The sequence below is a fragment of the Macaca nemestrina genome, chromosome 1, assembly GCF_043159975.1.
Source record: "Macaca nemestrina isolate mMacNem1 chromosome 1, mMacNem.hap1, whole genome shotgun sequence".
Lineage (NCBI taxonomy): Eukaryota > Metazoa > Chordata > Mammalia > Primates > Cercopithecidae > Macaca > Macaca nemestrina.
In genome coordinates, this window is record NC_092125.1 from 168,101,693 (window position 1) to 168,129,520 (window position 27,828).

At 39.3% G+C, this 27,828-nt stretch overlaps 1 long non-coding RNA gene across 1 annotated transcript; it reads right to left on the reverse strand.

The window, feature by feature from the left end:
- Window positions 1-201: 201 nt before the first annotated feature.
- Window positions 202-27,828, reverse strand: LOC112429609 (uncharacterized). Its single transcript, XR_011620064.1, has 3 exons — window positions 27,765-27,828; window positions 2,458-2,537; window positions 202-963 (listed from the first exon to the last, which is right to left on the reverse strand). It is a non-coding gene; the product is annotated as an uncharacterized lncRNA (long non-coding RNA).

Below are 27,828 nucleotides of genomic sequence, written 5' to 3' on the forward strand. Positions count from 1 at the left end.
CTTTATTGAGGAGGTACTATGTGCCAGACAATATGCTAGGTGCAGTTATAGTGTTCCTTGAACTTAGAGTTAGGGATGGAAGGACAGACACATAAGCACGTATTCATACAGTTATTATCAGGACTGGGTGATATGAAGGAAACCAACAGGGTAAGGGAGAAAGAATGAAACGTAGCGGACATTCTCTAGATTGGATGGATGGCTAATTTTTAAAGGCCTCTACTTAATTTGACTAATGGCCTCATAGGAGGAAGCATTCAAGGCACACAGGGAAAGTGAGTTACGGGAAGTAGCCCACAGATGGGTAGGCCAGAAGCAAGGTCTCCCGGCTCCCTGGCCCAGCTGCTGTGCGTTATGGAAGGAACCTTGCTGTAACTTCGCAAATGGAACTTCTCCTTCATAGGAATCGCATCTCAGGACCAATGTCACTTTTTTGAATAGCACTTGGAGCTCCAGACCAGTTGTTGAAGTCACTTTATTCAGAAATGTCATATTTGTGTACTAAATGGGCTTTCACCACTATCTGTGGTAGGCAAAAAATAACGCAGAAACACTAACCCTTGGATTTCCCCCAAACCTCAACAAACAGACAGGTGTCTCTATTGGATGGAGACAAGAATTGAGGTAGGTTTCTCCAGATTATTTAGGAAACAAAACAATACAAAAAGAGTCTTTAATTAAAGAATCAGTACTAACTAACACATTAGTTTCCTAGGTCTGCTGTAACAAATTACCACAAACTTGACACTCAGACAGAGATGTATTCTCTCATTGCTTTGGAGACTAAAATTCCAAAATCAAGGTTTCAGCAGGTCTGTACTGGCTCCCAAGGCTCTAGGGGAAAATCCTTCCTTGCCTCTGGTGGCTTCAGGAATTCCTTGGCTTGTGACCACATAACTCCAGTCTCTGCCTTCATCTTCACATGCCTTCTCCTCTTTGTCTGTGCCTTCTTCTCTTCTTTCTCTTGTAAAGGACATTTGTCATTGGGTTTAGGGACCAACCAGATAATTCAGGATGGTCTCATCTCAAGATTCTTAACTTAGTTACATCTGCAAAGACCCTTTTTCCAAATAAGGTCATGTTCACAGGTTACGGGAATTAGGATGTGGACATTTTTGGTGGGAAGTCACCATTTAACCCACTATAACTAGTAAACTAATAGAGATCAAAATCATTGTCTACTGTGGTATTGGGTGTCATTCCAGCATCATTATTTAAAATTGTATTGGCACTAAATATAATTAATTATTTCATTGTGAACTACTAAAAATAAGTATCGCTGGGCATGGTGGCTCAGGCCTGTAATCCTAGCACTTTGGGAGACTGAAGCGGGCAGACCACTTGAGCCCAGGAGTTCATGACCACCCTGACCAACACGGTGAAACCCCATCTCCATTAAAAATACAAAAATTAGCTGGGTGTGGTGGTGCACACCTGTAATCTCAACTACTTGGAGGGTTGAGGCAGGAGAATCAGTTGAACCCGGGAGGCAGAGGTTGCAGTGAACCGAGATCGCACCACTGCACTCCAGCCTTGGTGACAGTGAGACTCCGTCTCAAAAAAGTAAATAAATAATAAAAAATAAAAATAAATATCATTAAACCTGGGCATTTTGAAGAATAACTGTCCTGTAGGAAGCAAGTACAAAGGCTCAAACCCTCAACTTGTGTTTGAGTTGCAGGCAATCCTTGAAGGGCAAGCATGGCACCTCATAAGTGACCGTTGTTACAGAAATGCATCCTAAATGCATCTCTATAGATTTTTGATAATGTGCCAATACTGTGCTCCGAGTGAGAGGGTCCTTATAGAATTTACATTCTAGTCTAGGAGACACCTTTGAATCTCATTTCATCTGGCACAATATTGGGTACATACCTGAAGCCTGATAAAGAACTGTGAATGAATACATAAGTAAATACCAAGCAGCTAAGCAAATTATTACTACAGTGAAAAACATCTCTACAATAAGAAGATAGAATTTGCTAGAGCAAAGCAGATTAACACCCTGACTCATTCAGTATTCTCTTGAGAGAAGGGGGGAAAAAAAAAAAAAAAAAAACCCTAAAAGGAAAGCTTTGATGTGAAAAAGAAATTAATGAGATCACCTATCCTCTCTTTTGAAAAAAAATCAATACTATGCTCATTTACACAGATACAGATCCTGCTGGGAACAATGAATCATGACTGAAATTATAGTTACTTAAATCAGGAGAAATATTTTATCCAAGTATTTTAGTTGTTAGTTTCAAAAACATAAACATTGCTCAACTATTAAGTTGAGAATGTTGATACGCCACTTCTTGAAACTCTTTACAAATAATGATTTGAATGACTCCTTTTCTTCCCAGCTTAACTCTTTTCTCTTTGACTTTCCTTCCTATTCTTCCACTCTTACAATGTTAAGCAATCAACCTATACCTTAATAACTACCAAACCGGGTCTCATTCATTGACTTACGTGGGTTACAGGTCCATCCCTGCACCAGTCGTGTGGGCAGTGAGTTGGAATATGATGACTGCCCAAGTATGTCACCTGACCTGGAAAATGGGGGATACGAGGAGGGTGAGTTTCAACCTAACCAAATTGCTGAATGCAGGGAGAAAGTGGAACCCCAAAATAAAATTAGGGTGCTTTTACTGATGGGGAAGTTGACAAACAAAAGCACATATGTCCACTACAGTAGACACTCAGAAAAGCTTGTGGTTGAACTGACTGTAGTTTTAAATAAAACAGTGACTCAACTTGGCCATGATACCCTAAATGTCTTTTGGAAAGTTTTTCAGAATAAAATAATAATTATAACTATGATTATATGTCTAATTACCACACAAATCTTAAAAATTTGCATTCAAAACTGCATATAAAAGCCTCCCGAGTAGCTGGAATTACAGGCACCCACCACCACACCTACGTAATTTTTGTATTTTTAGTAGAGACGGGGTTTCACAATGTTGACCAGGCTGGTCTCAAACTCCTGATGTCAATTGATCTGCCCGCCTCAGCCTCCCAAAGTGCTGGGATTACAGGTGTGAGCCACCATGCCCAGCCAGCAATAGACTATTTAAATAGTACCAATGCCATTTCCAGCCAAAAGAAATTTATATTTAATGTACATGAAACTTTTAACTCCTCATGGAAAAACAATTTACAACTTGTAAGTTGCAACCGCTAAGTCAAGAACTATTGTGTTCAATGAGCCAATGATATAGAACTATTTCTATTTTGGTTCCTAACATATCTCTGAGAATAAATCCCTTTAAAACCTAAATGACCAAGTAAAAATAAATTATTGTGTTATGTGAGGTGGCAGCTTTGGTTAATGGAATAAGTGATAGAAGACACTGTGACAGTCTTTTTGATGTATCAATACGGCTAGGCTGCAGTCCCCAATTACATAATCAAACACTAATCCAGGAGTTGCTAGATGTCATTAAAGTCCATCATCAGTTGACTATACATAAAACAGATTATCCTAGATAATCATGGTGGGCCTGGTTCTGTCAAGCCTTTCAGTCAGATGGCTGTTTTAAGGGTTTACAATCAGACAAAAGGCCTTAACCCTTTTTCCATTTAGGACAAAAAAGTGCAGCTCACTGCCAGCACTCATTTAATTTTACATTAGACACATTCTTTGAGGCTGAAGCAAGTCTGACTGATTTTCAATGTGAAAATAAAATATAAAAACTGTTCTTGGAGTTATTTCTAAACAGAGCTAACACCAGAGTCATCTGAATCATCAGAATCATCTATTATGGAAAAATCAGGTTAATCAAATGAATCTTCAGCCAACAACTATTGAGAACAGGCCCCCAAATCTGGCCATAAATTGGGCCCAAAACTGGCCATAAGCAAAATCTCTGCAGCACTGTGACATGTTTGTGATGGCCATGACGCCCACGCTGAAGGTTGTGGGTTACCGGAATGAGGGCAAGGAACACTGGGCCCACCCAGGACTGAAAACCGCTTAAAGGTGGTTCTTAAACCACAAACAATAGCATGAGTGATCTGTACCTTAAGGACATATTCATGCTGCAGATAACTAGCCCAACCCATCCCTTTACTTCAGCCCATCCCTTTATTTCCCATAAGAAATACTTTTAGTTAATTTGTAATCTATAGAAACAATGCTTATCACTGGCTTACGGTCAATAAATATGTGGGTAAATCTCTGTTCGAGGCTCTCAGCTCTGAAGGCTGTGAGACCCCCACTTTCCCACTCCACATGCGACATTTCTGTGTGTGTGTCTTTAATTCCTCTAGCGCCGCTGGATTAGGGTCTCCCCGACCAAGCTGGTGGTCTTGGCAAACAACTCTTCAATAATAATGTTAACATCATCCATAGGACTGCTACATTTTCTAGGATTTGACATTTTCAGGGATTGAGAATGACTGTATTTTGTAAATGGAAATACCACTACTAAAAACAGAATGTGATAAATAGAATGATGTCTTTTGTTTCTGAAGTCAATATACTGGAGGGATGCAAAAATAATAATAAAAGCATATTACTTGGCAAAGTTATCTTGGGGTAAATGCTACAGCTACAGGCACTACTGGTGGGTATTCTCTGGGCAAACTGGTTAAGTCCAGGCATGGTGGCTCACTCCTGTAATCCCAACACCTTGGGAGTCCAAGGCAGGAGCATCACTTAAGGCCAGGAGTTCAAGACCAGCCTGGACATCATAGCAAGACCCTATATTTAAAAAACATTTTTTTGGCTGAGCACTGTGGCTCATGCCTGTAATCTCAGCACTTTGGGAGGCCGAGGCAGGCAGATCACGAGGTCAAGAGATTGAGACCATTCTGGCTAACATGGTGAAACCCCGTCTCTACTAAGAATACAAAAACAAAATTAGCTGGGTGTGGTGGCGGGCCCCTGTAGTCCCAGCTACTCAGGAGGCTGAGGCAGGAGAATGGTGTGAACCCAGGAGGTGGAGGTTGCAGTGAGCCAAGATCACGCCACTGCACTCCAGCCTGGGCAACAGAGTGAGACTCTATCTCAAAAAAAAAAAAAAAAAATTGTAAATTAGCCAAGCTTGGTAGGGCAGACCTGTAATCTTAGCTATTTGGGAGGCTGAGGTGGGAGGATTGCTCAAACTCATAAGTCAAGGCTGCAGTGTGTGTGTGTCTTTAATTCCGTTACCCGGCATAGCAGGCCTTTTGTTAAAGACTCCCTTCACCCTTGTACACACCCGCAGACTTACATGCGTCAGAGTTCCGGCTGGGCAACCACACTCCCGCATGACCTGCAGCTCACCTGCATTCCACAAGTTTGTAAATAGCAGTTTCGGTTAACAGTTTCGGTTAACAGCAGTGAGCTGTGATCACACCACTGTACTCCAGCCTGGGCAACAGATCAAGACCTTCTCACTTCCTTCTGAGGAAGTAGAGTTGTTAGAATCCATATTTCTACTAAAAGTCTGCTTAGATAGAAAGATAGAAGGCTATCTTAAACAGACTTTTAGTAGAAATATGGATGTTAACAACTCTGCTTCTTCAGAAGGAAGTGAGAAGCAAGGTAGAGAAAATATATATTGCCCTGGAGAATACCTAAGTCATTATTAATAGGCTATTGGTAGAAATACGGACATGAAAGTGGCTGCTGGAGACCAGATGCAGTGGCTCACACCTGTGATCCCAGCACTTTAGGAAACCTAGGCAGGCAGATCACTTGAACCCAGGAGTTTGGGACCAGCCTGGGAACATGGCAAAACCCTGTCTCTACTGAAAATACAAAACTTAGCAGGGTGTGGTGGTGTGCACCTGTAGTCCCAGATACTTGGGAGACTGAGGTGGGAGAATTGCTTGAACCTGGGAGGTGGAGGTTGCAGTAGACTGAGATCACACCACTGCACTCCAGCCTGGGTGAAAAAGTGAGACCCGGAAGGAAGGAAGGAAGGAAGGAAGGAAGGAAGGAAGGAAGGAAGGAAGGAAGGAAGGAAGGAAGGGGGGAGGGAGGGAAGGGAGAGAGAGAGGAGGGAAGAAAGGAGAGAGAGAGAAGGAAGGAAGGAAAAGAGAGAGAGAGAAAGAAAGAGAGAGAGAGAGAGAAAGAAAGAAAGAGAGAGAGAGATGGCTGCTACTGAGGACTCAGATGGAAATGAGAAACGTGTTATTGGAAACTGGAGGAAGGGTGATACTTGTTATATAGTGAGAGAAAGCTTGGCAGAATTGTGTCCTGCAGTTATGTGGAAAGCAGAATTTGTAAACAATGAAACTGGGCATATAGCTGAGGAGATTTGCAAGCAGTGTTGAAGGCACATTTTGGTTTCTCGCTGATTATAGTAAGATGTAAAAGGAAAGATAAAAATTAGGGAAAGAACAGTGAAACCAAAAGTTGCCAGGACTTGATGACTTAAAATGTTCTCAGCAGAAATTAAGGATTCATTGCCAGAAAAGTGCGTTGTAGAGAAAAAGCCAAAAGTGTGGTTGGTAACACTTTTGCTATTACCTCAGAAAGATAAAAATCAGTATTCAGTCACACAAAAGACTCTTTAAAGAGATGAAACAGGTGACCCATGGATCCCCTCGGCCTTCTTGGACCCCCAAGATAGAGACAAGATTATCTAGGAAAAATCTATAAACAAGCTTCTTTTCTTCTGCGGTGAATTTCTCTAATACACACAGGAAAACTACAAGATTCTGGAGAATTTTTTACCAGTGGAAATACTGCCACCTTGAAATTTAAAGGATAAAGTACGAGACAAAAGAAAGCTATTGGAGCTCCAAAATTCCACAGACAAGAAACAGGCTGATAAAACTACTCAGATGTAAACAGATCACACTGCAAAACAGACAGAAATCCTAGGCCTACCAGAAACCCAATCAACAAAAACCTCTGCAGGTGAGGAAACAGGATTCTGCATTTTAATAGGCACACCAAATGAAATTGGAGAAAACTACATTTAGGAGGAAGGCAAGAATTATAGTTCACTTCACATATTGGAAAGATGGTAATGAGGAAAATATGGTAGACTATTCTATGTAGCTCCTGTAAACTGAACTAATGTCAGTGAGTGGAATGAATAGGGAGCCAGGTTTAAACGAAATCTGAGGAATAACTTTCTAATTCTCACAACTATTGGAAGTGGAATGGGCTTTCTGGTAAGACAATGCACTCTTTGTTAGGCAGGAATCTAGACCCAACATGGCGGCGTTACCCGGCATAGCAGGCCTTTTGTTAAAGACTCCCTTCACCCTTGTACACACCCGCAGACTTACATGCGTCAGGGTTCTGGCTGGGCAACCACACTCCCGCATGACCTGCAGCTCACCTGCATTCCACAAGTTTGTAAACAGCAGTTTCAGTTAACAGTTTCCAAAGACCCCTTCCTCGTGACCCTTACTCAACTCCTGCCCTAGTAGTTTCAAGACTCCCCAGGCCCTGTTTGCACAACCAGCTTCCCTACCGCTCAGGCTGTAAGAAGACCCTACCCTCCTCCCTCAGCGCGACTTCCTCGGCCTGCACCTTTGGACTGAGGAACCTCGCCCGCAAGCCCTAATAAAGGCTATTCTCACTGCCGTTTGCCTTATGTCTTCGTTCCCGGTTTGGCTCCAGCCTCAGTTTACCTTTACACTCTTCATAATAGATATTTTTAAATACAGGCTAAATTATGTTCATCAGGGATGTCATAGGATGGGATTGGATGGGAGACGAGTTAGACTGGAATGATGGTGATTAAGACACATCAAAGACTATTATTCGAAGCTACAACTTCAGAGCATTTATATAAAAAGATTTGGGGTGTAAATGATGAGTTAGAGAGTAAAAATGTTACTGACTATCCGCAATAGAGTTGATTCACCCTCCATAGAACAGGACCAATTTTTCCCTCCAAAGGTGGTGATTGCTTTACTTACTTTGCCCACATGTGTTCTCCATTGGTAAGGGGAGAGAAGTAACATACAGACAGAGATCAGAGACAACTTATTTTCAAGATGGTCAGGGTGAACTGGCAAATCTGAAGCAGGAAAACTAGCTGATGCAGATTATCACTTAAACATATATATACATGCCCTGACATTCACCAGCTCAGTTAAGCAAAGAACCACTAAGTAGCTTCACAGCTTATGGTGCATTTGCTCTGCCCTGACTTTCAGATTGATTGTGTATAAATCTTTCAGGTCTGGAGTACCAGTGCCCTGTAGGAACCACTAGTATCTATAGTTACAGGAGTATTTACCAAAGTTTTCTTGACTTTGACCAGCTTTATACACTGTATCCCATTTGTAATATCAAAGAAGTCTGGAACAAACTGGTAGAGGTAAAAGGACATTTACTATTACCATCTAAAAACCGTGGGAGATTACTCAAAACATTAAAATTTCATGAGAGAGATTTGAGACTACTCGGTTAGTATGGTCTAAAGAGAACCATGAAGCTTTGTCTTTCTTTTGCGATTTTGTGTTGCTACAATTGCTCTGATTTGCCCTTGCCTTTGGAAGGGAAAAGGGTGATGGGGTGGCAAAATCAAGGTCTCAGAACAGGTGATGAGTCTTTATGAAATGGGTACAGAGGCACTTACAGCTAACAGCAAAAGAGCTGTATTTGCAAACTTGAAAGGTGTTATGGTATGGTACAAAAGAATTCACCAATACAATTAATAGTAATAAAAATTCAAGTATATGCTTAGATTTAAGTAAATGCCTTCTTACGTACTGAGTTGCATTTGCTGGATAAACAATATAGCTGTTTAATTAAATAATGGATTCTGAGACCAAAGTAAACATTAGAAGAGAAAACCTTTTACATAAAGCTGTTTAATTTTGGGGGTCACTTGACATGACATTTGCAGATAATTAGTAGGCCTGCTTATTTGAGTAAATGGCAACCAGTATCTCTGCCTGAGCTGGAAACACATTTAGCAATGGAAAGTGGTTTTTTGTTTGTTTTTTTTTTTGAGACGGAGTCTCATTCTTTCACCCAGGCTTGAGTGCAGTGGCGCAATCTCGGCTCACTGCAACCTCCACCTCCTGGGTTCAAGTGATTCTCCTGCCTCAGCCTCCCAGGTAGGTGGGATTACAGGTGTGTGCCACCATGCCTCGCTAATTTTTTTGTATTTTTAATAGAGACGGGGTTTCACCATGTTAGCCAGGATGGTCTCAATCTTCTGACCTCGTGATCCGCCCGCCTCAGCCTCTCAAAGTGCTGGGATTACCGGTGTGAGCCACTGCACCCGGCCAGAAATGGAAAGTTTTAAACCTCGGGTATAAAAGTTGACTTAACGAAAGCCTAAAATCAATTTTACACATTAAATGCAATGGTAACCATAGAATACATTTCATTCCTCAAAAAGTTTTAGCAATTTAAAGTTAAACCAAATAGTTAATAAGCAATAAAAGAAAAGTACTTTAAAATTTTAGAAAGGAAATTGAAGAACAAATAAGGAAAATCTGAGTTTCAAAATGCTTAATTAACAGGATAATTAATATCAACTAACGAAGTTGACTATCTTAAGTGCTAGCAATTTTTTCTTTAAATTTCATGATATTCAAAATATCTCTTACTAAAGTGCTATCTCCAGGCCCAGCCAGATAATTTAACCCAAATTCTCCAAGACACACAGTTTTTATAGTGCTCATTATACAATACTATATTTTACTAATATAGTTGCTCCATAAATGCTTTTTGAATGAAAGGGGCATTTTATGAAAGAAAGACAAGAGGAACAAATACATACAGAACAAATAAACACTCTATTGTCAAGCCACAAATTGAGAAAAACAAATACTAATAACAAGAAGGCTTAGACATTAAAATACTTCAGGCTATCCTTATGTTTTTCTAAGAAGTTCTAAGAAGGTATTCTTGGGGTACAAAAGTAAAAATGAAACTGTATCTATAATTTATATTAAAAAATAAATATGAGATGTTTAGAGAATAATTATATGAACACTTACCTACACACAAAAAAATGGCTTTGTCATTCCTTCTAGGAATTTAAGGTTTCATAAAATATTCTTAAGGTAAAGCCTTGACCATTTTACGGACTTGCTCAACAGCATCTGTGTCTCTGCACTGCCTACAGGATAAAGTTTAAACTAAGTCTGGCACTGAAATTCTTTCTCAGTATATTGTCAGCTTAATTTACCAGTGTTTTCTTCCACTTCAGGAAAGAACTCACATTTACTTAAAAGCATCTTTGCATTTATTTTCACTTTCTGATTTTGTTCATGCTATGTCATCCTGAATGTTATTCCTTCATTCCACAACATCCCTCCCTCAACCATCACCCACCACCATTATCTGCTGGCTGAGATCCTAGCCAATATGTCAAGATCCAACAAAATATTCCTTGTAATCTCCCAAATTGGGACTAAGCTATCTATGGTCTATGATCATTTATAAATTTATTTGGTTTCCATTTTATCATGAAACATTATCTGATTCATCTAACGACTGCTTATGCATATCCCTATATAAATGCCCTGAGGGCAAATGTTATGTCTTATTAAAGTTGTTTGTTTCATTATTTCCTAAAGTATTTATGACAGTATCTTAGATGTACAAATTGCTCAAATAATGTATATTGGACTCAAGTGTAAAAGGCAAATTTTACTGTTTTCCATTTGTATAACTAAAAAGAACAAAAAAGTGATTGAAGAATAGATACTTCACAATGATTATATGCCTATAATATTGTTTTAAATTCACATACCAAAGGGATTTTTATTCTAAATTACCATAGAACATGCATTATAGGAATTATATGTTCAGCACAATCTCAATGGATTTTAAAACATATATGCATAAGAAAAAATGATGAGCTATACACCAAAATGTTATCAAAGACTATCTTCAGATTATGGGATAATGGATACATTTATTTTCCTGTTTATATTTACTTTTCTAATTTATCTACAACAATCATATGTTTGCTAAAATAATTGGGAGGAAAAGAGTTATTTGAAAATATCTGTGTAAGACCATGTGTTCTTTGGAAGCTCTTCCTGGGAACTAGAACCTTTCAGATTCTCCTGCAGGCCTGGGGCTGCCCGGTTACTGTTGGTGGCTCTTCACTGGCCAGTTGCTCAACCTGTAACTCATTTAGACTCCTAATCTGTTGAAACACTTTTCCTTGCCCTTTGAAATCTGCTGGCATGAATATGGCAGAATCATATTTCCTTGACTGTCTGAAAAGCTACGTAACAGCAGTGAAATTCATAGCAGCTATTTACACCGTGATCAAGAAGCTGTTTAGAGTTGAAAGGCAAGTCAATTGGATTGTTAATAATTTCATACCAAGAGCAAAAATTACTTAACCCCGAGATTAAAATTAACAACAGAACATGGACTAAAATATGACTTCCCCGAGGAAATTTTTTACATTTTTTTCAGTACTTCATGCAGTATCCGTATTTTTTTATCTATTTGCTTATTTCTCATAAATGAGCAACACAGTGTAAGAAAAACTACAAAGTTCTCCAAATTGTATACATAAGCCAAATCAATTATTATTTCCTTGTACCTGAAAGAATATCATGAGAAATAAAGTAAAGAGAATAAATCTTGGGAAATAACTCCTAGAATATTACCTGAAAAGGCTGTTATAAATAAGCAGTTGGCCAGAATAAAACTATTTCAGAATTATGCAGCTAAGTAAAGTTTTTGTAGAGAAGTATTTCAGATTTAAGTCCCTATGAACCTCAAAGGAAGTGTCCAACATTTCTGACAATCCTGATAATTGGTACACACATACTACAAACCAATTTTCACAAAGCACAGAGCACTTTATTCTCTGCAGGAGTATAATGGGATTTGAGAGCAAAACCCACCAGGCCTATTCCCTGACCTATATGCCAACTCTCATGGTTAAACTGCTGCAAAGTTTACAAATTTATAATGAAATGGCTGTGTTATTTTCTTTCCAGAGCCCAGGTTCTAATTCTGAACTAATGAGTCATAAAATACCTAGTCAGTATCTTGTTCATAATTTTAGTTTCTTGCTTTTATCATATCAATGTGACATAAAGGAAACCTTTATAAGTATAGGCACACAAGGTAGATAATGCAATTCAGTGTTCTTACCAGACTACTCCCCGCCTCCCCTACCTCTGATCAAAGTATTTATTCCCTTTTGGTGGAGAAACTGTTCCTTTCCTGACACCAAGCACATGGATCTAGGCGGAGCTACCAGTTACAGCATACTGGCTTCAGAGGCCACACTGCAAGTGCTCCAAGCTGGACCCATCATAGTATCCCACATTCCTAACTCTGTAATTGGTAAATAGGGTGAGAACACGATTAGAGAAAGGCCAGTCAAGATTGTTCTCTGAAGCTTTTCAAACAGGAGCTTGGATGAGGGCAGCATGCTGTAAGAGTCAAGGAGGTGAAGAGCTTTTTCCTTCCAGATGGCAAATACTTGCAGTTGCAAGCTGCAGCTGCTAGGAGCCAGGTTCTCTGCCACATATAAGAACACGGTCTGAAGTAGAAGACAAAATTTAAATTTCAGGTCGCATAAGCAAATGATCAGAAAGTGTGGCCTAATTTTTTTCATGCAACTGAACTTAATTTCTTCAATGATATCCTGTTTTACTAGATGATAGAAACTCAACCTTAATGAATTCAGGCTCCTACTTCTTTTCCTTCAGTTCACATCTAATTTTAAGCAAGGGACGTGGGACAGAAGGAAGGCAGGGCCAGAATAAGCAAAGATTCTGATATTTGGTCATTTGTTGAATTTGGCATCTCCCTCCTTATCCTGTCTGTTTTTCAAGGGTTGATGCACATGGATCCATGCCAAAGGTCACTTCAGGATCAATGACTCTCCTTCCTGGCCCCCAGTGCCCTGCTGAAGTGCATTGAAAAGTGTTCTCCAGCACCACTCTGGGCTCTGGGCACCTTGGTGAAGGCCCAGCAACATGACTATGCCAGGCTCAGGAATTAGTCTACTGCTCCTACACCGTGCTGAGGCAAGTTGGAACTCCAGGAAGCTGCTTCAGATCTGAGGACCTTCATCACAACGGCTATTCCTACATACTGCCCCATGCTACCTGATAGGGTTTAGATTTGTGTCTCTGCCCAAATCTCATGTCCAGTTGTAATCCCCAATGTTGGAGGTTGGGACTGGAGGGAAGTGATTGGATCATGGGGGCAGTTTCTATTGAATGGTTTAGCACCATCCCCTTGGTGCTGTTCTTGTGGTAGTGTGTGGGAGGTGTTTGGGTCATGGGGGCAAATCTCTCATGGCACTTTGCTGTCCTTGGTGTAATGAGTGAGTTTTCACAACACCTACTGGTTTAAAAGTGTGTAGCATCTCCCCTTTCTCTATCTTGTTCCTGCTCCCACCATGTGAAACAGATTGCTCCTCATTTGCCTTCTGCCATGATTAGAAACTTCCCGAGGCCTCCCCAGAAGCAGAAGTCACTACGCTTCCTGTACAGTCTGCAGAACCATGAACCAATTTAACCTCTTTTCTCTATAAATTACCTAGTCTCAGGTATTTCTTTACGGCAATGAGAGAGCAGACTAATACACTAACCCGAGTTGCAGAGGGCTTTTCTCTCCACCCCTAGCCCTATCTGGAATAAAGACGAGTAGCTCTTTCTACTCTGTGATTGTCTCAGCTGTTGTGATAGTTTTCTACAGATGGTGGCATTTTCCCACATTTGCTAGTATCTCAGGGACAGCTCTTCAAACTTAGCCCTGTCTTTTCTGAACAAAAATTATCCTGTTCATTCAACTACCTCTTACATGGCAGAATTGGAATGTGAAATTTTTTAGGGTAGGAATAAGATCTTACTTTTAAAAAAGTTTCAAGTTAAATCAGTGCTTAGCATATATGCTCTTAAGAAATGTTTTGTGAATACACAGATGAATTAATGAATGGGGCAATGTGATTGCAAGACCTGGGTTGCCATTTTTTGGGAAAAAATATATATATATGTGCGTGTGTGTGTGTGTGTACATATATATGAACACTAGAGCAATACTTTTCAAATTTGGATGTGCACATAAATTACCTGGAGATCCTGTTGAATGTAGATTCTGATTCAAGTCTGGATTGGGGTCTGAGACTCTTCATTTCTAACTGGATTCCAGGTTGTGCAGATGCTGCTGGTCCTAGAACCACATCTCAAGTCACACTGCTCTAAAATCATCTGACAATGGGACTCTTTAGGACATACTGGGTTGCCAGTCACTGGAATTATTTAAGCAGATGTTACTATTTGTCAGAAATGTGACAGAAAGAATGTAAGATTGTTAATAATAGGGGAAACTGGGTGTACAGTACACGGGAACTTTCTGTACTATCTTTGCCATTTTTCTTCAGATCTAAAACAATTCTAAAATAAGTGTCTTGTTTTGTTTTGTTTTTTGTGAGACAGGGTCTCACTCTGTTACCCAGGGTTGGGTGCAGTGGGAGTGTCTATTGCTCCTCCCCCAGAGGGTTCAGTTCTGGGATATGAATTTCACAGAGTACTTCAAAGTTTTTGTTTCAATTATAGATTGGCTGTACTTGACATTATAAAGCAAATTCAATTTAAAACAATAAACACAAATGCCTACTGTGTTGCCTAGTGATAGTATCATCTACTAGGTGCAGAGCCCCTTTCCCAGTGGTACTGAGAGGTGAAGCTGGCTGGGCTTCTGGGTTGGATGGGGACTTGGAGAACTTTTCTGTCTAGCTAAAGGATTGTAAATGCACCAATCAGTGCTCTGTGTCTAGCTAAAGGTTTGTAAACACACCAATCAACACTCTGTGTTTAGCTAATCAGGTAGGGGACTTGGAGAACTTTTGTGTCCAGCTAAAGGATTGTAAACGCACCAATCAGTACTCTGTGTCTAGCCAAAGATTTGTAAAGGCACCAATCAGCACTTTGTCAAAATGCACCAATCAGCAGGATGTGGGTGGGGCCAAATAAGGGAATAAAAGCAGGCCACCCAAGCCGGCAGCAGCAACCCGCTGCGGTCCCCTTCCATGCATTGTTGGTTCGCTCTTTGCAGTAAATCTTGCTGCTGCTCATTCTCTGGGTCTGCGCTGCCTTTATGAGCTGTAACAGCGCAAAAGTGTGCAGCTTCACTCCTGAAGCCAGCAAGACCACGAACCCACTGGGAGGAATGAATAACCCCGTATGTGCCACCTTTATGAACTGTAACACTCACCGCGAAGGTCTGCAGCTTCACTCCTGAGGCCAGCGAGACCATGAACCCACCAGAAGGAATGAACAACTCCAGACGTGCCACCTTTAAGAGCTGTAACACTCACCGTGAAGGTCTGCAGCTTCACTCCTGAAGTCAGTGAGACCACGAACCCACCAGAAGGAAGCAACTCCAGACACATCTGAACATCTGAAGGAACAAACTCTGGACACACCACCTTTAAGAACTGTAACACTCACCACGAGGGTCTGCAGCTTCATTCTTGAAGTCAGCGAGACCAAGAATCCACCAATTCTGGACACAGTACCAACTCAGCTGTCTTTTTTTCCCTTTTAGCCTTCCTTTTCCTGCTAACGTGGGATAGCTCTCTTAATCTTGAGAGCCTGAATTCAATCCCAGTCTGTGCTTTTGAGATTCAAAACACAGTGTGCTGTAACATCTCCTTCTGTGGCAATGCACATAAAAATGCCAATGAGTAGATGAGGGTTACAGGATAAATAAAAGAAAGTACTGGTGGAATCACATAAGGTAATCAAAGTATTCCTCTGCAGAGGGCACAGTGTCCAGAAAGAAAAGTAGCAAAGGCCACATGAGGGAAGTGTGCTGCAGCAGCACCTAAGTCTTGGCCCTAGGTTCTGAGTCCCTTCTAAAGTGCCTGCTTCTGCCTTGTTAAAGCTCAGTTGATCAACTATTCATTTAATTCTGTGGGTTACCTAAGGATCTCTCCTTAATTCCCTCTTTTTACTTAAACTAATTGTAGCTACATTTTTTGCCACTTGCACCTTACAGAATCCCACCCAAAATAATAGCTTTGCCAAAAAGGAGAATTTTTATTTCCTGGAATCAGAAAAATGTCAACAGTCAAGCAACAGGAATAGGACACATGTAGATGGTCTTCGGGAACCCTAAAATCACCAGTAATCTTCTCCATCTCTTGTCTCTTCTTCTTCATATAAGTCAGTTTCATTTCCCGTTACTTCCACATAGTGGAAAACATAGTGCTGACCATTCCCAGGTTTTCCATAGAGTGGTTTCCATCACCAGATAAAGGAAGAAATAAATCAGTTTCTATTATTTTGTTTAAGTAGTAGAAATGTAAAGAGAAAGAGAATTATTGAGTTCTCTAATTATTCCATGCCATGTGGACAACAGCTTGTGTTTGGATTGTAATGGTAAAGAAAATCTCCTCTTTATGACCAAGCTATCCAACCCTTTTAAAACTCCCTTTTAAATGTATACAAAGGAAAAAATAAATTTGAAAAGATTGCTCTGTGTTTTTCTTAAGCTAAATTCAGAAAACAGAAAGTAATGAGAATAAAAACAAAGCAAGTTTTTAAACAGATAAAAATTTTAAAAACAATCATGCGTTAATGCCTTTGCACTCAATATTAAATATAACATAACAAAGAAGGATCTTATATTCCTAACACAGAAGAATTTTAAAGTCAAGGAGACTAAACTGTGATAACATATGCCCTGTTTCTTGTACCTTGTCCAAGCATAAGATACTGTAAAAATTTTCTTTCAGTTCTAAATTTGATGTACTTGACATTATAAAACACATTCAATTGAAAACATCAATAAACAAAAATGCCCACAGAATGAAGGACAAAAAACGTATGATCATCATAAGAGATGCAGAAAAGGGCTTGACAGAATTAAACATCCTTTCATAATGAAAACGCTCAACAAATTCAGAGTAGAAAGAATGTTCCTCAACACAATAAAGGCCATACACAGCAAACCCATAGCTAATGTCACAATCAATTGTGAAAGTTGAAGGCTTTTCTCTAAGATCAGAAACAGGGCAAGGATATCCACTCTCACCACTCCTATGCAACATAGCACGGGAAGTCCTAGCCAGAGCAATTAGGCAAGAGAAAGAAGTAAAAGGCATCCAAATTGGAAAGAAGTAAAATTATCTCTTTTTGCTGATGACATGATCTTATAGATGGAAAATCCTAAAGACTTAACCAAAAAAATTAATAAAACTCATAAACTAACTCAGTAAAGTTGCAAGATACAAAATTAACCTACAAAAATCAGTAGCATTCCTATAGACAAACCATAAACTAACTGAAAAAGAAACTAGGAAAACAATCCCATTTACATTAGTATCAAAAATAAAATAAAATAAAATACTTAGGAGTAATTTAACCAAAGAAGTGGAAGATCTGTGTACCAAAAACTATAAAACATTGATGAAATAAATTGAAAATTATACAAATAGCCGGGCGCGGTGGCTCAAGCCTGTAATCCCAGCACTTTGGGAGGCCGAGACGGGCGGATCACAAGGTCAGGAGATCAAGACCATCCTGGCTAACACGGTGAAACCCCGTCTCTACTAAAAATACAAAAAATTAGCCGGGCGTGGTGGCGGGCGCCTGTAGTCCCAGCTACTCGGAGGCTGAGGCGGGAGAATGGCGTGAACCCAGGAGGCGGAGCTTGCAGTGAGCGGAGATCGCGCCACTGCACTCCAGCCTGGGAGACACAGCGAGACTCCGTCTCAAAAAAAAAAAAAAAAAAAAAAAAAAAGAAAATTATACAAATAAATGGAAAGATATTGTGTGTCATGGAGTGGAATAATTTACATTTTGTAAACATTCATATTACCCAAAGCAATCTACAGAGTCATTGCAATCCCTACCAAAATTCTAATGTCATTCTTCACAGAAATTTTTAAAAATTCTAAAATTTGTATGAAGTCACAAAGACCCCAAATAGCCAAAGCAATCTTGACCAGAAAGAACAAAGTCAAAGCCAGAGGCATCACACTACCAGATTTCAAAATATATTGCAAAATTACAGTAATCAAAACGACATGGTACTGGCATACAAACAGACACATAGACCAACAGAATGGGACAGAGAACTCAGGAATAAACCTATACATCTACAATCAGTTGATTTTTAATGAAGATACCAAGCACACACAATGGGGAAAGGACATCTCTTCAATAAATCATACTGTGAAAACTGGATATCCACATGAAGAAGAATCAAAATGGACCATTACCTTATCCCTTATAGAAGAATCAACTCAAAATGGATTAAAGATTTAAACATAGGACCTGAAACTCTAAAACTACTAGAAGAAAACCTAGGGAAACACAACATTGATCTGGGGAATGATTTGTTGGCTATGATCCCAAAAACACAGGCAATAAAAGCAAAAATAGACAGATGGGATTGCATCAAACTGAAAAGCTCTGCACAACAAAAGAATATCTCAACAGAGTAAAGAAACAACCCACAAACTGGGGAAAAGTATTTGTAAATCATACATTGGATAAGAGGCTAATATCTAAAATATACAAGAAACTCAAACTACTCAATAACAAGAAAACAAATAACCCAGTGAAAAAACTGGCAAAGAATTTCAATAGACATTTCTCAGGAGAAGACATACAATGGCCAACACATACATTTACTAAAATGCTCAACATTTCTAATTATCAGAGAAATGCATATTAAAACTACAATGGGATATCACCTCACGACTGTTAGATCAGCTATTATCAAAAATATGAAAGATAAATATTAGCAAGTACGTGGAGAAGGAACTCTTATACACTGTTGGTGGTATTACAATTAAGTGCAGCTATTTTGAAAAACAGTATGAAGTTTTAAAAAAATAAAAATAGATTTACCATATGATCTAGCAATTTTACTTCTGGGTATATGCAAAAGAATTGAAATCATATGTTAAAGAGATGTCTGCACTCCCATGCTCATTGCAGCATTATTCACAGTAGCCAAGATATGGAAACAACCTCAGTGTTCATCAACAAATGAATGGATTTTTTTCAATGTTGTGTATATGTGTGTGTGTGTGTGTGTATATATATATATGTTATATATATATTTATATATATACACTCACACAATGGACTACTCTTCAGCATTAAAAAAAAAAATCTGTCATTTGGGACAATATGAATGAACCTAGAGGGCATTATGTTAAGTGAAATAAGCGGTCGGGCATGGTGGCTCACACCTGTAATCCCAGCATTTTGGGAGGCTGAGGCGGACAGATCACTTGACGTCAGGAGTTCGAGACCAGCCTGGCCAAGCTGGTGAAATCCCATCTCTACTAAAAATACAAAAATTAACCAGGCGTGGTGGCAGGCGCCTGTAATCCCAGCTATTTGGGAGGCTGAAGCAGGAGCATCGCTTGAACCCAGGAGGCAGAGGTTGCAGTGAGCCGAGATTGTGCCACTGCACTCCAGCCTGGGCGATAGAGCAAGACTCAGTCTCAAAAAAAAAAAAAAAGAAATAAGCCAGGCATGGCTTGACAAATACCCTACTTTTATGTGGAATCTTAAAAAGTCAAACTCACAGAAAGAGAGAGTAAAAAGGTGGTTACCAAAGGCTGGCAGTGGGTGAGAGTGTGGACAGGGAAAGGAGAGATGTTGTTCAACTGATATGAAGTGTCAGTTAGGAATAAGTTCTGGTGTTCTATTGGACAGCATACTGACTGTAATAATAATATATTGTATATTTCAAAATCTCTAAGAGAGGATTTTAAGTGTTCTCACCACAAAGAAATGATAAATATTTGAAAAGATTGATAATGCTAATTAGCCTGATTTGATCATTCCACAGAGTATATATGTGTCAGAATATCATATTGTACCCCATAAATTTATACAATTCCTATTTGTCAATTAAAAATAAACTAGAATTTGGAGGCAAAACACACACACACACACACACACACAAGTACCCAGTCTGTGTTGCTTAATGAGCTTTTGTAATCATTTATAAGAAAAAAAGACTGTATGAATGTCTTCTTTTGAGAAATGTCTGTTCATATCCTTTGCCCACTTTTTGATGGGGTTGTTTGTTTTTTTCTTGTAAATTTGTTTGAGTTCTTTGTAGGTTCTGGATATTAGCCCTTTGTCAGATGAGTAGATTGCAAAAATTTTCTCCCATTCTGTAGGTTGCCTGTTCACTCTGATGGTAGTGTCTTTTGCTGTGCAGAAGCTCTTTAGTTTAATGAGATCCCATTTGTCAATTTTGGCTTTTGCTGCCGTTGCTTTTGGTGTTTTAGACATGAAGTCTTTGCCCATGCCTATGTCCTGAATGGTACTACCTAGGTTTTCCTCTAGGATTTTTATGGTATTAGGTCTAACATTTAAGTCTCTAATCCATCTTGAATTAATTTTCGTATAAGGTGTAAGGAAAGGATCCAGTTTCAGCTTTCTACTTATGGCTAGCCAATTTTCCCAGCACCATTTATTAAATAGGGAATCCTTTCCCCATTTCTTGTTTCTCTCAGGTTTGTCAAAGATCAAATGGCTGTAGATGTGCGGTATTATTTCTGAGGACTCTGTTCTGTTCCATTGGTCTATATCTCTGTTTTGGTACCAGTACCATGCTGTTTTGGTTACTGTAGCCTTGTAGTATAGTTTGAAGTCAGGTAGCGTGATGCCTCCAGCTTTGTTCTTTTGACTTAGGATTGTCTTGGAGATGCGGGCTCTTTTTTGGTTCCATATGAACTTTAAAGCAGTTTTTTCCAATTCTGTGAAGAAACTCATTGGTAGCTTGATGGGGATGGCATTGAATCTATAAATTACCTTGGGCAGTATGGCCATTTTCACGATATTGATTCTTCCTATCCATGAGCATGGTATGTTCTTCCATTTGTTTGAAAAAATGCTCATCATCACTGGCCATCAGAGAAATGCAAATCAAAACCACAATGAGATACCATCTCACACCAGTTAGAATGGCAATCATTAAAAAGTCAGGAAACAACAGGTGCTGGAGAGGATGTGGAGAAATAGGAACACTTTTACACTGTTGGTGGGATTGTAAACTAGTTCAACTATTATGGAAAACAGTATGGCGATTCCTCAAGGATCTAGAACTAGATGTACCATATGACCCAGCCATCCCATTACTGGGTATATACCCAAAGGATTATAAATTATGCTGCTATAAAGACACATGCACACGTATGTTTATTGCAGCACTATTCACAATAGCAAAGACTTGGAATCAACCCAAATGTCCATCAGTGACAGATTGGATTAAGAAAATGTGGCACATATACACCATGGAATACTATGCAGCCATAAAAAAGGATGAGTTTGAGTCCTTTGTAGGGACATGGATGCAGCTGGAAACCATCATTCTTAGCAAACTTTCACAAGAACAGAAAACCAAACACCGCATGTTCTCACTCATAGGTGGGAACTGAACAATGAGATCACTTGGACTCAGGAAGGGGAACGTCACACACCAGGGCCTATCATGGGGAGGGGGGAGGGGGGAGGGATTGCATTGGGAGTTATACCTGATGTAAATAACGAGTTGATGGGTGCAGCACAGCAACATGGCACAAGTATACATATGTAACAAACCTGCACGTTATGCACATGTACCCTACAACTTAAAGTATAATAATAATAAATTAATTAAAAAAAAAAAAAGAAAAAAAGACTTAGACTAGTATAAATGTTAACAGTTCTGGATCTGAGAACATGGAAGTTCTAAGTCACAGTCACATTGCATCCATACTTCATTGAAGAGTCCTTTCAACTTCTTGCTAAAACTTTCAGATGCACTCTTTTCCTCCTCTCCATCCCTTCCCCCACCAGATCTCCAGTGAAATGCAATACTCATGTGTGTTTTTGAGACTCAAAACATAGTGTGCTGTAAAATCTCCTTCTGTGTCAGTGGATACAAAAATAACCACTTTAATTTTTATCGATCCTCCTATTTTCCCCAGATACTATTTCCCTCTTCACCAGGAGTGGGACAATATGTTATGCAAACAACTGAACCCTGGTAACTTGGGTGTCTACTGTGACAGCCATTGGCAACTTTCATCAGATTTGTAAGATTCTTGTGGTGAAGTGAATTATAGCTGAATTCCCTTAATGTTTCAAAGTTGAATTTTCACTTAGGTCAATGGTTCCCAGACTCCAGATTTTGAAAATGAAATTTCAAAAATATGTGGGGAACCAGCATGTTTGCCAGCTCTTACTTTTGCCAAATAAGGACTTAGGGAAAATAATGTTCGCTACTATCAACATTGTTTCACAAAACAAAGAACTTTTTAAGGACAAAAAAAGTAGGCAAAATGTTATCTTGGCTTAAAAAGGGGTGGGGGAGAAAGGGTCACCATTTCCGGAGAATTGACAATAACAGACTAATTGCATCAGTCAGAAAGTCTATCAGGAAACAGATGACACCCTCAAAAAGTTAAAATATTTCAGTAAAGAGACGATTTACAGAGATATGAACAACAGCAAGAAACCATTACTCCCTCTTAGTTTGAAGGGGTGAGAGAGGCAACTGTGTTTCCAGAGCCAAGTATGAGCCAGAAGGGATGGGAGCTGGAGTTGCAAGAAACTCAGCCACTGCCGGAACCACGATGAAGAAGGGAAAGACTTGGGTTAAAACTATGATACCTGTCTCCTCCATCTTGCCTAAACCTAACTGGAAATCAGAGCAAGGAGGTCTGAGGATTATAGTCCATAAAGTCAGCCTCCTGGAGCACAAACCAGGTCAAAAATGGCAGAAAAAAATGAATCGTGGTGGAATCCACTAAAGCATGTTAATGTGGGATCTGACAGCATAGGGTCAGTCAGAGGAAAGGGTGTGCGTGTCATATCCTTTTTTTCTTTTTTTCATTTCAATTGGAGGAAAATTACAAGAGACATTTTAAGATGTACTAGTGCTTGTAATTATATGCTTGATACATTTGTCAGTTAGGAGCTCAATATCCAATATTGTAACATCAAGTGGTGCTCAAATGGGCAACATGTTCTAGTACTTTATTTTTATCATGCTCATAATTAAAATTTTGACTTCACATAGGTACAAAATGGAGGCAACACGCAACACTTTCATTTAGCTCAGGACACTTTGTATGAATTAAGGAGTACCAAAATATAACAGCCACCACAGGTCAGGGACTTCTACTGCAGAAATTTCCAGTGCTGCACATTGACAGCACTTGAGGTGTTTAAAAAATACTGATCCCTTCTCACACCTTAGAAATTCTGATTTAACTGGAATGGGGTAAAACTTGGAATGGGATTTTTTTTAAATAAACTTTTTATTTATTTTGAAAGATTTAGATGTTCAGAAAAGTGATAAAGATAGTAGAATTCCCACATACTTCACACCCAATCTCCCCTATTATTTCCACCCTATGTAAGTAAGGTGCATTGGTCATAATCAGTGAACCAATATTGGTACATAATTTTTAATTGATGTCCATACTTTATTCATATTTTATTAGTTATTAACCTCACACTGTTTTTCTGTTCCAGTATCCCAACCAGGATGCTGCATTACTTGCAGTCAGCATGTTGCCTTAGACTGCTCTTGGCTACGACAACTTCTCAGACTTTTCTTGTTTTTGATGGCCTTGACAGTTTTAAGAAGTACTGGGAGCCGGGCGCGGTGGCTCACGCCTGTAATCCCAGCACTTTGGGAGGCTGAGGCGGGCGGATCACAAGGTCAGGAGATCGAGACCATCCTGGCTAACACGGTGAAACCCCGTCTCTACTAAAAATACAAAAAATTAGCCGGGTGTGGTGGTGGGCACCTGTGGTCCCAGCTACTCGGGAGGCTGAGGCGGGAGAGTGGCGTGGGCCCAGGAGGCGGAGCTTGCAGTGAGCCGAGATCGCGCCACTGCACTCCAGCCTGGGCGACAGAGCGAGACTCCGTCTCACACAAAAAAAAAAAAAAAAAAAAAAAAAGAAGTACTGGTATTTTGTACAGTGCCCCTCAATTGTGATTTGCTTAATGCTTTTCTCAGGATTACAGTGTGGATGTTTGTTACATGCAGAGGAAGACCACAGGAGTGTAATTTCCATTACATCATACAAGACTACATACTATCAACATGACTTGCTACTTTAATATTGACCTTGATCACCTGGCTGAGGTAGTGTTTATCAGGTTTCACCCTTTAAAGTTACTCTCTTTTCTGCTTTCCATACGGTACTCTTTGGAAGGAAATCACTATGCACGGTCCATGCTCACGGATTAGGAGTTATGTTCCACCTCCTTGAAGATGGAAGAGCTTCACAAATTAGTTGAAATTCTCCCCCACAGAAGATGTATCTTTTTCCCTATTTGTTTACTTACTCAACCGTTTATTTATGTCAGTGTAGACAGGAATATTTATTGTATATATACCTGAATTATAATCCATTGCTACCTTATTTATCTTATTGCTCAAATTGTTCTAGCTTAGGCCATTAGGAACTGCTTATATTGGCTCTAGTCTCCCTTTGATGTGCTCCATCATTGTGGGTATTAAGTACTTCTTTCTTTTAAGAAACTACAACATGCTCCAGACTCATATTGTATGTTTCCTGAGAATCAGCCATCTCTCCAAGGATCCCTGGTTCCTTTTATTGGAACAAATAGTATTAGAAACAAAGATCTGACTTGTTAGGTGTATCCTTGTATCTTGACCTCTTCAGCAGACAGAGCAAAATGTGTGTGTGTGTGTGTGTGTGTAGCTAACTCCTGAATATATACATATCTATAAATATTTCTATATGTAAATATCTGTACCTATAATAATGTAAGCGTGAGTTCATACTGATGTCTCTAACTCTAATCCATAACCGTATGAATAATTCTTGCCTTCTCCCCATGCTTTCCTGTAAGCTCTCACTTCAACAGTGAGAAACCTGGCTCCTGCTAACCACATTCCATTTACTTAATTCTTCAGTTCCAGATTAGAGGTATGATGGTTTCAGAATTGTTAACCTGTTCCCTCATGGGAGACTTTATCAACTAGATTACCATGCTTACATACAGTTCTTTTTCCCTTTAGTCTTACAATCTCTGCTCATTTCCAAAGTTATTCAGGCTAGCAACTTTTTCTGCCAGTCCCTTCAGTGAGGTTTTATCATACATTTGTAACATTGTTAATTGTTTAGTCATGTTCTGTATTTCACCCTGTGACCCTCTGACCTCAGAAATAATTTTTTTTTACAATTTTCATACATTAAAGTTCACTCTGTACTGTAAAGTTCTATAGGTTTTGATAAATGCATGGCGTTGAGTACCCACCATTATGGTATCATGTGGAATGGTTTTATCACTTACAAAGAATATCCTTTGTGCTTCACCTGTTCAACCTTCCTCTCTCCCCAAACCCCAGTAATGTCTGATTTATTTGTTGCCTCCATAGTTTTGCCTTTCCAGAATGTCCTATAAATAGTGAAATCATACAGTGTGTAGCCTTTTCAGACTGGCTTCTTTCTCTCTGTGTCTCTCTCTCTTTCTCTCTCCCTCCCTCATCCACACCCTCCCCCATTTTGCCTGCTCACCCTTCTTTTTGTATTAACTTCACTCTGGGGACTGGCTTTCTCTACAAGTTAGTCCCCAGTAGCTCCATAGCGCCTCCACCCCATTCTCTCTGACATGTTACTCTCCCCCCAGGCTCTCTACATTTCAGCCCCACTGGCTTTTTGATGTTGTCTCTTGAACATGTCAGGCACAATCCCAAATCAGAATCTTTGAACTTGCTACTTCCTTAACCTGGGATCCTCTGCCTCTCCTCATCTTATTCAGATATTTGCTAAAATTTCAGCCTCACAATGAAGGCTTCATAACTATAAAATTGCAACTTTCTATATGATTTCTCTGACTTTTTTTCTCTGTAGCACTTAGTCTGATCTGACATATATTTTACTTATTTATTGTTATTCCCTTTCTCCATCCCCTAGAACATCAGCTCAACAGGGAACCTATATCCTCAGCACCCAGAATAGCATCTGGACCACACTACTCACTAAATCAGTAACTAAAAATTGCTGTATTCGTTCTCTAAACTGCCATAAAAAATGCCACAGTCTGAGTGGCTTAGACAGCAGAAATGTATTTTTTCACAGTTCTGGAGGCTGAAAGTCCAAGATCAAGGTGCCAGCAGGTTTGGTTCCTCCTAAAACCTCTCCCCTTGGTTTACAGATGGTCATTTTCTCAAATGGCCTTTTCTCTGGGTGCACACATACCTGGAGTCTCTTGGTATGTCCAAATTTCCCTGTCTTATGATGATATCATAAGACATATTGCATTAGGGTTCACCTTAATAGCCAAATTTCAATTTAATTATCTTTTTCAAGGCCCTACCTCCAAATACAGTTACATTCTGATGTACTAGGGGTTGGGGTTTCAACACAGAAATTTTGAGAATGTACAATTCAGCCCACAAAAATTACCCTTCCAGTGGACAAATCATTTCCTCTTGTTTTCTGTAAGAAGGAAACAAAGATGAGGACCACTGATTATCTCATATAACGTTCACATTGCTAATGTTACCTTATTAAATACTCTTACTCTCTTCTTCAAAAGCAACATTTGTTAAATATTTTTGAAGGCTCCATCACCTCTAGTGTGGTTCTAAAGGAAAAGCTAAGGGAAAATAGTCACATTTAAGGAGAATACATCAGAAGACCGTATCTCGAATATCCTCCTTGGACTCTTGTATTACACTTGTTTTATGATTCACATATTTGACACTGCCAAATTTTAGTTTTCCTCATTATTTAAATAATTGCTGAGAGAAGGGAGCCTGAAGAAATCGAATATTTAAGGGAGAGGCAAGAAATGGAAACACTACTGTTTTGGGTTGGATTGTATCCCCCCAAAAGACGTGTTCAAGTCCTAACCCCAGTACCTGTGAATGTGACCTTATTTGAAAACAGGCCTATGCAGATGTAATCAAATTAGGATGAGAGATCATTGTTGATTAGGATGAGACCTAATCCAATATGACCGGTGTCCTTATAAGAAGAGGAACAGACACAAGGTTTTTCTCTTTGTGTGTGTTTCTCTTCTTGTAAGGACACCAGTGACAGAGGGAAGACAGCCACGTGAAAATGGAGGCAGAGATTAGAGTTATGCTGCCACCGAATAAGGAATGCCTGAGGCTACCAAAAGCTAAAAGAGGCAAGAGATATTCTCCCCTAAAGGCTTCAGAGGGAGTATGGCCCTCCCAACACCTTCATTTTGAACTTCTAACCTCCAGAATTCTGAGATAATAAATTCTTGTTGTTTTAAGTCACCCAGTTTGTAGTATGTTTTAAAGGCAGCCCTAGGAAATGAATACATTCACTGAGAAGACTGAGAAAGAGAAGCCATATAGGTAGTAAGAAAACCAGAATGTTTCAGAAGTCAGAGGAAGAAAATGGATGGAAAGTCGCTTCTATTGTCAACTATTCTATGCGGGTTAAATAATATCTAAATCAGGAAGTGTCCACTGATTTGAGCATTATACAAATGTATAGAAGTTTATTATTAATATTATAAAGAATTAATAGGCAATTCCAGAAGAAGAGAAATCACTTCTGTCTGAAGAATTCAGGAAGACTTCATAGAGGGCATGACATTGATGCTGGAATTTAAAGAATAACATTTCAAAGTGCAGAAATGGAAGGTAGAGTTGAACAACATTGGGGTTAGGGGTGACACCTCATGCAGTAGAAAATTGTATATAACTTTTGACTCCCCAAGCACTTAATTACTAATTACCTACTGTTAACCAAAAGCCTTACCAATGACATAGTCAATTAACACATATTTTGTATGCTATATTTATTATATACTATATACTAACAATAAGTTAAACAAGAGAAAAGAAAATGTTATTCAGAAAATCATAAATTAGAGAAAATATACTTACTATACATTAAGTGGAAATGGATCATCATAAAGGTTTTATCCTTGTTGTCTTCATGTTGAGTAGG